The sequence below is a fragment of the Cebus imitator genome, unplaced genomic scaffold (genome assembly GCF_001604975.1).
Source record: "Cebus imitator isolate Cc_AM_T3 unplaced genomic scaffold, Cebus_imitator-1.0 Scaffold18, whole genome shotgun sequence".
Lineage (NCBI taxonomy): Eukaryota > Metazoa > Chordata > Mammalia > Primates > Cebidae > Cebus > Cebus imitator.
Genome location: NW_016107333.1, coordinates 11,821,266 through 11,833,558, shown reverse-complemented (window position 1 = coordinate 11,833,558; position 12,293 = coordinate 11,821,266). Strand labels below are relative to the sequence as shown.

The window sequence follows — 12,293 nt, the reverse complement described above, 5'->3', positions numbered from 1 at the left end:
CTTTAGCTTAAGCTATGCCAAGGCCGTCTGTAGCAGCTGACTTCTGCTTTCTGCTGGGTCTTCAATTCCTGTTTCTCATACCACAAAAGTGGTTGCTGATGCTACTTTAGAAAGGGAAGTCATTTGCCCTTTCAGATAAAATGAAGGAAGCCCTGAGGAGGCTGCAGAATCTTTTCCCATGGTGAATATAACAGAAAGGAAGGGAGGGAGGGAAGGAGGGAGGGAGGGAGAAAGGGAGGAAAGAAAGGAAAGAAGGGAAGGAATGAAGGAAGGTAGGAAGGAAGGTAGGTAGGAAGGAAGGAAAAAAGGAAGGAAGGAAGGAAAGAAGGGAAAGAAAAAGAGAAAGAAAAGAAAGGAAGAAAAAAGAGAGAGAGGGAGGGAGAGAGGAAGGAAGGAAAAAAAGGAAGGAAGGAAGGGAGGGAGGGAAGAAAAGAAAGAGAGAAAGAGAAAGAAAGAAAAAGAAAGAAAGAAAAAAAGGCAGGAAGGAAGGGAGGGAGGGAAAAAGGAAAGAGAGAAGAAAAGGAAAGAGAAAGACAAAGAAAGAAAGAGAAAGAAGAGAGAAAGAGAAAGCAAGAGGAAAGAAAGAAATAGAACATTCTGTCCTGTAGAACTGGACGCTGCTCATAGAGGCCTGGCTGTGACAGTGACAGAGGCTCTGGAACCACAGGATAGACCAGTGAACTCATTTTTCTTGCCAGGTGAGGTCTGGTATATGATTTTGACTTGAATATGATTTTGATTTGTACATGTATATATTTCTGGAACAGAATTGTGCCTTCAAATAAGTGACTTTTCTAACTTTAGGTTATACATGGTGTGACACTAAGTTAAAACTAAGTGCATTTTCCTTCAAAGAAATGGTTTCTTACATATAGCAATTCGTAACTTAACAACAGTGGGGTTCTTCTTGGGTGTCTTGTTTTGCATTCTATCAGTAAAGAAAGCTGAATTTAACACTAGTTGCAAGAAAAAAAATGCACAAGCGCATTTTAATTTCTCTTTCTCAAACTGCTTTTCTTGGATGTAATTTTAAGTGTATACTTCACCAATTTAATAAGTATCCTATACATTGCCTATATGTAAGACCTCTTCTGGGGAATTTGGAAGTAATCAATGTTTTTAAGCAGCATCAGTTCTCATGAATAAAAATCTTTTGTACAGGATGATAAGCTATTCATTACACATAATCATTGTGCAGGGTAGTAGCAGGGGTGGCGTTTTGTTCAGAGTTTGTATCAAAATACGTTAGGCTTAATGTTTTCAGCAAACGACCATATTTTGTAACATAAAATGTGAAGTTGTTTTGTAATTGGAAAAGGGGACAAAGAACATGTTTGTCATTAGGAAATATCCTTTTGTGTTCAGCTTTGTCATAAACTTTTTTAGGTTGGTTAATCTATCTGTGTAAAATCTTTTTAAGTTATGACAACTGCACCTATTTCAAATGGTGGAGTGGTGTATCTTATTTGGATGCGGCTATGAATTAGGCACACGCAACAACCATGACCAAGTACGTTTCTAGTCACAGATTTCTTAATTTAGTAAGAACATTATTTTTCCCAACATAAGTAATTTTACCTTCAGCGTTGCACTTGTCAACTGAATTCAATATTAATCACAATAATGTCAAATGCTTCAACTACAAATGAGTGAATTTCCAAGACTTTTGATTTCATGAATTAAATGGAAAAAATTAAATCATGATTTTCTGTTTGAATTTTGTGATGGCATCATTTAACTGTTGACTTCTCGTAATGGAGCCAACACATTAACAATCACTGCTTCGCTTTTCATGTGTGCATAAAAAAACTTGGAGAAAGTAATGAGTATAATTAACTTAGAAGAACAGTCTTTTGATCTAAATGAAGTCATGCTTCATAGAGTAATATGTAGGCTCACCTTTTGTAGCCCTCATTTTAATAATTATCTTTTAGCACCATCTTCTTAATGTAGCTATTAACTTTTGAAGTAGATGCTGATGCTTCTTGTGATTGGCAATCTGTGTCTTCTGATTTCCATCTAATCAAGCTTTTTCTAGGCTGCTGGCATGAGACTGCACTTTATCACTGAGTGCTCCTCATGCTGTTCTCGAAAAGGAGGGGTTAGTTACCCTGTGATCAATTGCGAAAAAAAACACTTTGCTCACTATGTATATATCTCACAACCTGTAAGGTGAGAACCCAGCAGAAGCTGCAGGTACAAAGTGGAGGTTCACCACATCCATCCCAGCTTGATTTAACACAGCTATTGACAATAATGCTTTGTTAAAACAACGACACAAAGGACAAATACCCAAACAAACAAAACGTGAGGACAACAGGTACCACCTGAGACTGTACCAGTGAAACCAAGGCATAGGCTTACCCATAGCTGATGATAAGGATGCCAGCTCCGTGGACTGACAAGTGGGAGGGACCAAAGGAACCCCAGAGGGCGGGGTTGGCCTTGGAAAGGCAAGAGAAGTTCTACAATACCAGAAAAGAAGAGGTGTCAGTAGGTCCACAGCACCTGGAAAAGCCAGGGAAAGAGGTCAGTGACTGACAACATAAAGTGAGGTTCATTCAGCACTTAGCAATTTCCTGTTGTTTGCCAAGCATCAGATATGACAATTAGTACTATTTATTCAGTATCATTGCATGACAAACACTTTATCTTATTTAATATTGCTACTTCTGGTTTCCAGGGTATAGAACTGAGCCCAGAAGGGGCCAACTGACTTGCCCGACTCCTGGCCACTCCCTCCTGTTCCGGACATCTCTCCTCTGCCTCTCCCCATTTCTCTGCCTACATCAGGAGTAGATGGGAATGGTGACCTCCCATGTTAAAAGGCGTTAAAATCTGTGTGACTGTCCCTCCTACAGAGATCTGATCATCGTTTTCTCCTCCCATCATTTCTCCTCCCTTTCCAAATGACCCCTCCAAAACCACATCCTTGTTTAACTAAACCCATTTCCTCTACTGGCAAAAACATCAGGGGTCCACAACACACTTTGCATTTGATTCAATTTTATGTTTTGTCACTTTATATCACTAGAGAGGGTTTTCTTTTTTTTTTTTTTAATTTAAAAAGAAGAAAAGGTTTATTTTGCTCATGACTGATGGCTGGAAAGTTCAAGGCTAGGCATCTGCATCTGGTGAGGGCCCCAGGCTGCTTCCACTCATGGCAGAAGGTGAAGAGGGGCTGGTGTGTGCAGAGGTCACATGGCAAGAGAGGAAGCAAGAGAGAGAACAGGGTAGATGCTAGGCTGTTTTTAATCAGCAGCTCTCTTAGGAGCTAAAAGAATAAGAAATCACTCACTATGTCCACCCACTATTAATATATTCATGAGGGTTCTGCCCTCATGATCCAAACACCTTCTGTTAGGCTATATCTCCAATATTGGGGATTGTATTAGTCTGTTCTCACACTGCTAATAAAGACTTACCCGAGACTGGGAAATTTATAAAGGAAAGGAGGTTTAATGGACTCACAGTTCCTCATGAGTGGGGGGGGCCTCACAATCATGGCAGAAGGCAAAGGAGGCACAAAATCATGTCTTACGGGCGGCAGGTGAGAGCTGTGCATGGGGAACTCTCATTTATAAAACCATCAGATCTCATGAGACCTCTTCACTACCACAAGAACAGTATGCGGAAACTGGCCTTAGGATTCACCTGGCCCCACCCTTGACATGTGGGGATTATTATAATTAGAGGTGAGATTTGTGTGGGGACACGGCCAAACCATATCAGGGATCAAATTTCAACATGAGTTTTGTAGTGGACACCAAATCATAGCAAGTAATCAATTCACCCATTAAGACCCAATAAGCATATAAAAAGCTTCTTAGTCTCTAGTAAATAATGGCAAATTAAAAAAATAAAATGTAATTTTCTACCCAGCAAATCGAGAACTTAAAAAGTGATAATTCCTCAAGTAGGAGAAAGTACAGGGAACCAGATTCCCATATCTGCTGGTGGGAGTGTAAACTGCTGCAACTTTTCCTTCAGGAAAATACCTGACTAAGAATGTTTCTATCTGTACTGTTAAGTATCAGATGCCAGGTTCAGAACAGGGCATATGATTTGCTGTCGCTTAGAAAACTTACCAGTGGTCACCTCTAGAGACTGGGGCTGAGGGTCTAAGTAAAGAGAAAGATTTTATTTATTTTATTTTTTTGAGACGGAGTCTCACTGTTGCCCAGGCTGGAGTGTAGTGATGTGATCTTGGCTCACTGCAGACTCCACCTCCCAGGTTCAAGCAATTCTCCTGCCTCAGCCTCTCGAGAAGCTGGGATTACAGGCGTGTGCCACCACGCCCAGCTAATTTTTGTATTTTTAGTAGAGACCGGGGTTTCACCATGTTGGCCAGGCTTGTCTCAAACTCCTGACTGCCTTGGCCTCCCAAAGTGTCAGGATTACAGGCGTGAGCCACTGCACCCAGCCAAGGGAGATTTTTTTAACTATACAATTTTAGGTAATTCTTTTTCTTATCGTGTGCATATATACTGTTTAAGTATCCAAATTTTAAAACCAATTTTTAAAAATCTCAACTTGAGTTTATCTGAGATTTCAGCTCATAAACACTCACTACAGAGTTATTTCTAATATCAAAAAGATACAAACTTTATATCCAACAATTTGGTATAAATTGGAAAAAAATAAGCTAAACATTAAGAAGTATATTGTGGAATATTTTGCAACAAAGGCAAATATTCAAATGCAGTAAATGAAAAACTGATTACAGATTATATTTCAGTCTCCAATTGTGTAAAAATCAGGTGTCATTCTGTCTTCCAGGCTGGAATGCAGTGGCATGATCATAGCTCACTACAGCCTCACACTCCTAGGCTCAAGGATCCTCCCACCTCAGCCTGCCAAGTAGCTGGGACTACAGGGGCATGCCAGCATGCCCTGCTAAACTTTATATGTTTTTGGAGAAACAGAGTCTCACTCTTTTGCCTAGACTGGGCTTGAGCTCCTGGCTTCAAGGGATCCTTCTGCTTTGCACACCCTGAAGATTGACATCTTAAAAGCCATAGCCTGGAGGATGCAAATTAAGTCACATCTGCCAGGTAGCTATTCCCTTTTCTTACATCAGGTATCTCACATGATAATTACAAACGCATCTGCCTCTCAGCCAGCAAACGTTTATTGAACCATACTCTGTGCCAACCAGTGTGGTTGGTACTAGAAATTGGGGGGAAAGTCCTTGTTCTCATGTAATTTGCATTCAAATAGCTGTAAGGTTACACCTGTGCTAAGTGCTAGAAGCGAGTATGTGGTAGTCCAAAAAAAACCATGGAGAGGTAAATTGTACCACGGAAACCAGCAAGGATTGCCCTAATCAAAGAAATCATAAGGAGAGGAATTAACCAGACCAAAGAGGGCGTCTTTACCCAAGAAGCCACATGTTGGAGAAGTAAAGGCCGAACAGGCTGTAGCAGGGCCGAGGGGAGTGTGCTGCAAGGTGCCAGGCCATGCCAGGCCTCCTGCATGGGAAGAACACTGTTGATCTTTCATCTGGAAACAATGAGGTTATTAGGCGCCTGGCAGAGGGAGGATCAGACCTGATTAACATTGACTTTTCCCCCCTGGGATGAGAGTTTGTGCATCTGTCTCACTCAGTGGCATCCCAGGAACCCAGAATAGCACTGCACTTAATCGGTGCTCAATGGGGTAACAGCCTGGGTGAACGGGAGAGGGGGGCTGTCCTCTCCTCTGGTTGGATCACACAGGGCCACACCTCCCAGCAGCGGCCCACATCCCTGGTCCTCACATCCCAGAGCAGCCACAGCGGGGGAGGGAGGGAGTCCCAGGGCTGCCCCACAGACCACCCCTGCCCTCCAGATCCCCAAGCCACTGTCAGCCTCCTGCCCAGGCTCGGACTCCCAGGGGCCTTGAGAAACCGAGAAGCCGCCTCCTCCCAAGTGGGCAACATCATGGGACCAAAATGCTGAACAGAAGTCTCCCCACCCGGCACTCACCTCTTGTGGTGGGCGACACCGGGCTCTGGAAGTTCTGAGACGTTGTTTTTTCAAAGGTCTTGCTGTATTGCTTATGCTGTCCTCGAACTCCTGAGCTCAAGTGATCCTCCCACCTCAGCCTCCCTGGTAGCTGGGACTGCAGGTGCATGCCATCATGCCTGGTTACTAGAAGGACTTAAAAAAAGAAACAAAACTACTAAACTGCTTTTTAGAGAAGTTTTAGGTTCATAGTAAAATTGAACAGAAAGTACAGGGAGTTCCCATATATCCCCTGGTGTTGTATACTCTACGGATGTATAATGACATGCATCCATCAATGCTGTATTAGACAGAATAGTTTCACCATCCTAAAAATCCCTGTGCTCCACCTAGTCCAGCCTCTTTTCTTCCAACCCTTGGCAACAATTCACCTTTTTCCTGTCTCCATAGGTTTGCCTTTCCTAGAATGTCACATAGTTGACATCATACAGTATTTAGCCTTTTCAGAGAGGCTTCTTTAATTCAGTAACATGCATTTAAGCTTCCTCTAAGTCTTTCCATGCCTGGATAGCTCATTTTTTAGTGCTGTATACATTCCATTGTCTGGATGAAGCATGTTTATCCACTCACCTACCGGAGGACATCTTGATTGCTTCCAAGTTTTGGAAATGATGAATAAAGCTGCTATAAACATCCATGTGAAAGTTTTTTTTTTTTTTTTTTTTTTTGAGACAGAGTTTCACTCTTGTTACCCAGGCTGGAGTGCAATGGCGCGATCTCGGCTCACCGCAACCTCCGCCTCCTGGGTTCAGGCAATTCTCCTGCCTCAGCCTCCTGAGTAGCTGGGATTACAGGCACGCGCCACCATGCCCAGCTGATTTTTTGTATTTTTAGTAGAGACGGGGTTTCACCATGTTGACCAGGATGGTCTCGATCTCTTGACCTCGTGATCCATCCGCCTCGGCCTCCCAAAGTACTGGGATTACAGGCGTGAGCCACAGCATCCGGCTGTGAAAGTTTTTATGTAGAAATAAGCCTACAACTCATCTGGATAAATAGCAAGGAACACAGCTGCTGGATTGTATGGTTACAGTGTGTTTGGTTTTGTAAGAAACTGCCAAACTACCTTTCAAAGTGGATGTTCCATTTTGCATTCCCATGAGCAATGAATGAGAATTCATGTTCCTCCACATCCTCACCAGCATTTGCTGTTGTCAACGTTTTGAACTTTGGCCATTCTAATAGATGTGTAGCGGTATCTCACTGTTGTTTTAACTTGCAGTTCCCAAATGACTTATGATATTGAACATCTTTTTATGTGCTTACTTGCCAACCTGCATACTGTCTTCTCTGGTAAGGTGTCTCTTCAGATCTTTTGCCCATTTTTCAATCAGGTTGTTTGTTTTCATATATTTTTAGAGGTTTTTTTTTTTTTTAAAGAGATTTTTGTATATTCTAGAAAAACAGTTTTTTAAATCATATTTGTCTTTTGCAAATATTTCCTCCCAGTCTGTGGCTTATCTTTTCATTATCTTGACATCATCTTTTGCAGCGCAGTCTTTAATTGTAATAAATTCATCTTATTAAGTTTTACTTTCATGGATTGTGCCTTTGGTATTGTATCTAAAAAGTCATTGCCACACTTAGGGTCATCTAGGTTTTCTCGAATGCTATCTTCTAGGAATTTTATAGTTTTGTGTGTTATAGTTAGGAATATGATCCATTTTAGTGAAGGATCTGTATCTAAATTCATTTTTTTTGCATGTGAATATTCAGTTACCCCAGCATCATTTTTGAAAAGTCTACCTTTTCTCCCTTGTATTGCCTTTGCTTCTTTGTCAAAGATCAGCTGACTATATTTATGTGGATCTATTTCTGGGCTATTCATTCTGTTCCTTTGATCTATTTGTCTATTTCTTCACTAATAGCACACTGTCTTAATTACTGCTGTTTTACAGTAAGTCTTGAAGTTGGTAGTGTCAATCCTTTTCCTTCTCCTTCATTATCGAGTTGACCATTCTGTGCCTTTTGCCTTTTCACCTAAACTTTGAAATCATATAGTGATATCCACAAAATAACCTCCTTGAATTTTGACTGGGATTGTGCTGACTCTATACATGAGGTTGGGAGAACTGACATCTTGACAATATTGAGTTTTCTTATCTACGAATAGAAAATACCTCTTCATTTATTTACTTATTTTTTAATATATTTCATCAAAATGTTATGGTTTTCCACAAATAGATCATGCACATATTTCATTAGATTTATACTTAAGTATTTCCTTTTGGGGTATGCTAATGTAAATAGTAATGTGTTTTTAATTTCAAATTCCACTTGTTCAGTCATTGCAGGTTTATAGGAAAGGGATTGACTTTTGTATATTAACTTTGTAGAGTGCAACCTTACTACAATTACTTAATATTTCTAGGAGTTTTTGTTGTTGTTGTCAATTATTTTAGATTTTTTACATAGACAATCATGTCATCTGTGAACAAAGACAGTTTTATTTTTTCCTCCTTCCCAATATGTATTCCTTTAATTTCCTTTTCTTGCCTTATCGAATTAGCGTGGACTTCCAGTACAATTTTGAAAAGGAATGATGAAAGGAGCCATCTTTGCCTTGTTTATGATCCTAGAAGAAAGCTTCAGGGTTCTCACTGTTAAATATGATGTTAGCTATAGGTTTTTTCGTAAGTTTTGTTCTTTATCAAGTTGAGGAAGTTGATCTCTATTTCTAGTTTGCTGAGAGTTTGTATCAGGAATGTGTGTTATGTTTTGCCAGATTTTTTTTCTGCATCTTTTGATATGGTTATATAATTTTTCTTTAGCTTTTTGATTTTTAAATGTTGAACCAGCCTTGAATGCCTGGGATAAATCTCAACTGGTCATCATGTATAATTCTTTTTATACATCGTTGGATTCAATTCGCTAATATTTTTTGACAATTTTTGCATCTATGTTCCCAAGAGATATGGGCCTGTAATTACCATTTCTTGCGATATCTGTCTGGTTTTTGTATTAGGTTAATAATGGCCTCATGAAATGAGTTAGGAAGCATTTCCTCTGCTTCTATGTGCTCGAAGTGAGTGTAAATAATTGGCATGATTTCTTCATTAAATATTTGGTAGAATTCACTAGTAAACCCACCTAGGCCTGATGCTTTCTGTTGTGGGAGGTCATTAATTATTGATTCAATTTCTTTAATAGAAAGAGGTTTATTCAAATTGTCTATTTCTTCTTATGTGAGTTTTGATAGATTGTGTCTTTCAAAGAGTTGGTCTATTTGATATAAATTATCAATTTTGTGGACATAGGGTGTTCATAAAGTTCCTTTCTTATACTTTTATTGTTCATGAACTCTATAGCGATATCACCTCTTTCATTTCTAATATTAGTAGTTCATGTTTTCTTTTTCTCTTAGCCCAGCTACAGGCTTATCAATTTCATTGATTTTTTTTTTCAAAGAACCAACTTTTGGTTTTGTGAATTTTCTCTATATTTCTTGTTTTTAGCTGAAAATATTTTTGTTTTTATATAAATATAAATTTACATATTTATAAAAATATAAATATAAATTTGTACATTTATATAAACATGTTTTTACAGAGATATACATTTGTATAAATTTATTTTATACAAATATGGTCTATCTTGGTGAATATTTCATGCAAAATCAAGAAGAATGTGTATTCTGCTATTGCTGAATGCAGTACTCCATAGGTGTCAGTTGTATCCAGTTGATTAATAGTGCTGCTGAGTTCAACTATGTTCTTACAGATTTTCTGCTTGCTGAAGCCATCTGATTCTGATAGAAGGGTGCTAAAGTCTCCAACTATAATATTGGATTAATCTATTTCTTCTGCAGTTCTATATATTTTTGCCTCGTGTATTTTGATGCTCTGTTGTCAGGTGTATGCATGTTAAGGATTGTTATGTCTTTTTGGAGAATTGACTCTTTTATCATGATGTAATGTCTCTCTCTCCTTACTCTGAAGTCTGCTCTGTCTGAAATTGATGTTATTCCTCCTGCTTTATTTTTGATTAGTTTTAACATAGAATGTTCTACTCCATCCCTTTACTTTTAATCTATATGTGCCTCTATAGTTAAAGTGGGTTTCTTGTAAACAACAGAAAGTTAGGCCTTGTTTTATGATCCACTATTCAAATCCATGTCTTTTAATTGAAATATTTAGGCAATTGGGGTTTTAAGATGATTATTGACTTAGTTTGATTAATATCTACCACAGTTGTTACTGTTTTCTGTTTTTTGCCTTTGTTATTTATTTCTACCTTTGCCTTCTATCCTATTTCTGTCATTTATGGTTTCAGTTGAGTCTTTTGTAGATTTCATTTTTCTCCTTTCTTAGCCTATAAATTATACTTTTTAAAAAAGCTTTTTAAGTAGTTGCCCTGGAGTTTGTAACATTCATTTACAACTAATGCAAGTTCACTTTCAAATAACACTATGCCACTTCATGGGTAGTACAAGCACCTTATAATCAAATATTCCCAATCCTCTCCCCATCTCTTATATAATTGCTTTAATTCATTTCACTTATATATAAGCATATATATATATATATATATATACACAAAAAACACATATTTGTGTGTATATATATAATTGAATGCATTTTTATTATTATTACTTTAAACAAACTGCTTTCTGTTAGATCAATTAAAAATAAAAATTTTTATTTTAGTTTCACTTATTCTCCAGTGTTCTTTCTTTATGTAGATTTGAGTTTCTGGTCTGTATTATTTTCCTTCTCCATGAAGTACTTCTTTTCTTTCTTTCTTTTTTTGCTTTTTTAACGTGAATATATTTTTTATTTACATTCTGTTTACAATTGAAACTCTGGGAATTCAAATTAACATCCTTGCCCTCGTGAGCTTCTTATAGACACCAGAAAAAGATTCAACCTTGTGTTCCACATTGTTCTGCTGTGTTTTGTCCAAATGAACCTTTATGAGCCGGCTGCCATCCAGTTTCATGCGGATTCTCTTGCCCACAATTTCGCTTGGGAAGACCAGGTCCTCAAGGACTGCATCGTGCACAGCTGTCAGTGTACGGCTCCTGGGACAATTATGCTTATTTTTTGTACGGCTTTTTCAAGTTGGCTTAGGTAGAATTCTCCTCTGAGCGATAAAAACAACATGCTTCGCACTGACCTTTTTCTCCAATTCGCGTACTAGACACTTGGATTTTCTGGAAAGATTTTAGTTGAGGAAGAGGAACAAAGATTATGATAGCTTTCCGGCTACCACCAACTTCAATTTCCTTGGCTGCCGTAATATTCAGCTCCCTGAGCTGAGCCTTGAGGTCTGAATTCATCTCCAGCTCCAGAAGAGCCTGGGAGATGCCAGACTCGAACTCGCCTGGCTTCTCGCCATTGGGCTTCACGATCTTGGCACTCGAACTGAACATGGCTTTCTCCTTGGTGAGCACCGACTTAGGAAAAGACCCGAATATCGCAAGAGCACGTCAAAATCCCGTACAGCTAGTGCTCGACTTACGACCACGATTGGTTCTGACAGACTGGTAGTAACACGATTTGGTCTTAAGTTGAGTAAGCCATATGCACGGAGGTGGTAGTGCTGCTGGAAGCTGGTCCGCACTGTCGTAGGCCCAGCTGGGCATGGTTTGCGCTGCCAGACGCGGAGCAGTCGTGGCTAGCGATTGTGGTCGTAAAGTTGAATGGTTGTAAGTTGCATAGGTCGTAAGTCGATCAATACCTGTACTTCTTTTCTTGTATTCCTTAGAGACAAAGTCATTCAGGCTGGAGTGCAGATCATAGCTCACTGTAACCTCAAACTCCTGGGATCAAGCTCCCTCCTCAGCCTATTGAGTAGCTAGGACTACAGGCATGTGCCACCACACACAGTTATTTTATTTTTTGCTTTATTTTATTTTTGTAGAGAATGGAGTCTTACTACATTGCCCAGGTTGGTATCGATTCCTGGCCTCAAACCTCAAGCAATTCTGCTACCTTGGCCTTCCAAAGCACTGCGATTACAAGCATGAGTACCATCCCCAGACTAAAGAACTTCTTTAAACCTCTTTAAAGAACTTCTTTAAATTTCTTGCAAGGCAGGTTTACTGGTAATTCCCTCATTTTCTGAGAAAGTCTTTATTTCTCCTTCACTTTTTAAGGATAATTTCTTGAGATACAGAACTTGAGGCCGATGGCTTTTTTCTTTCCCGCTATTTCACATCATTCTCTTTTTGTTTGCATGGTTTCTGAGAAGAAATATATGAAATTCTTACCTTTGAAGATTTTTTTTGTCTTTAGCTTAAATTTTCTGAAGTTTGACTACGATGAGCTTTTTTTTTTTTTTTTTTTT

The 12,293-nt window shown here is 39.0% G+C and overlaps 1 long non-coding RNA gene and 1 pseudogene across 1 annotated transcript in view; one reads left to right on the top strand and one right to left on the bottom strand.

Annotated features, from left to right (window-relative positions):
• Nucleotides 1–12,293, top strand: part of LOC119468966 — a 21,452-nt gene continuing 9,159 nt past the window's right edge. Inside the window, exon 1 of the long non-coding RNA XR_005197786.1 lies at nucleotides 1–181. This is a non-coding gene — a long non-coding RNA (uncharacterized LOC119468966). The remainder of the gene's footprint in view (nucleotides 182–12,293) is intronic.
• On the bottom strand, nucleotides 10,793–11,438 carry LOC108293974 (annotated as a pseudogene).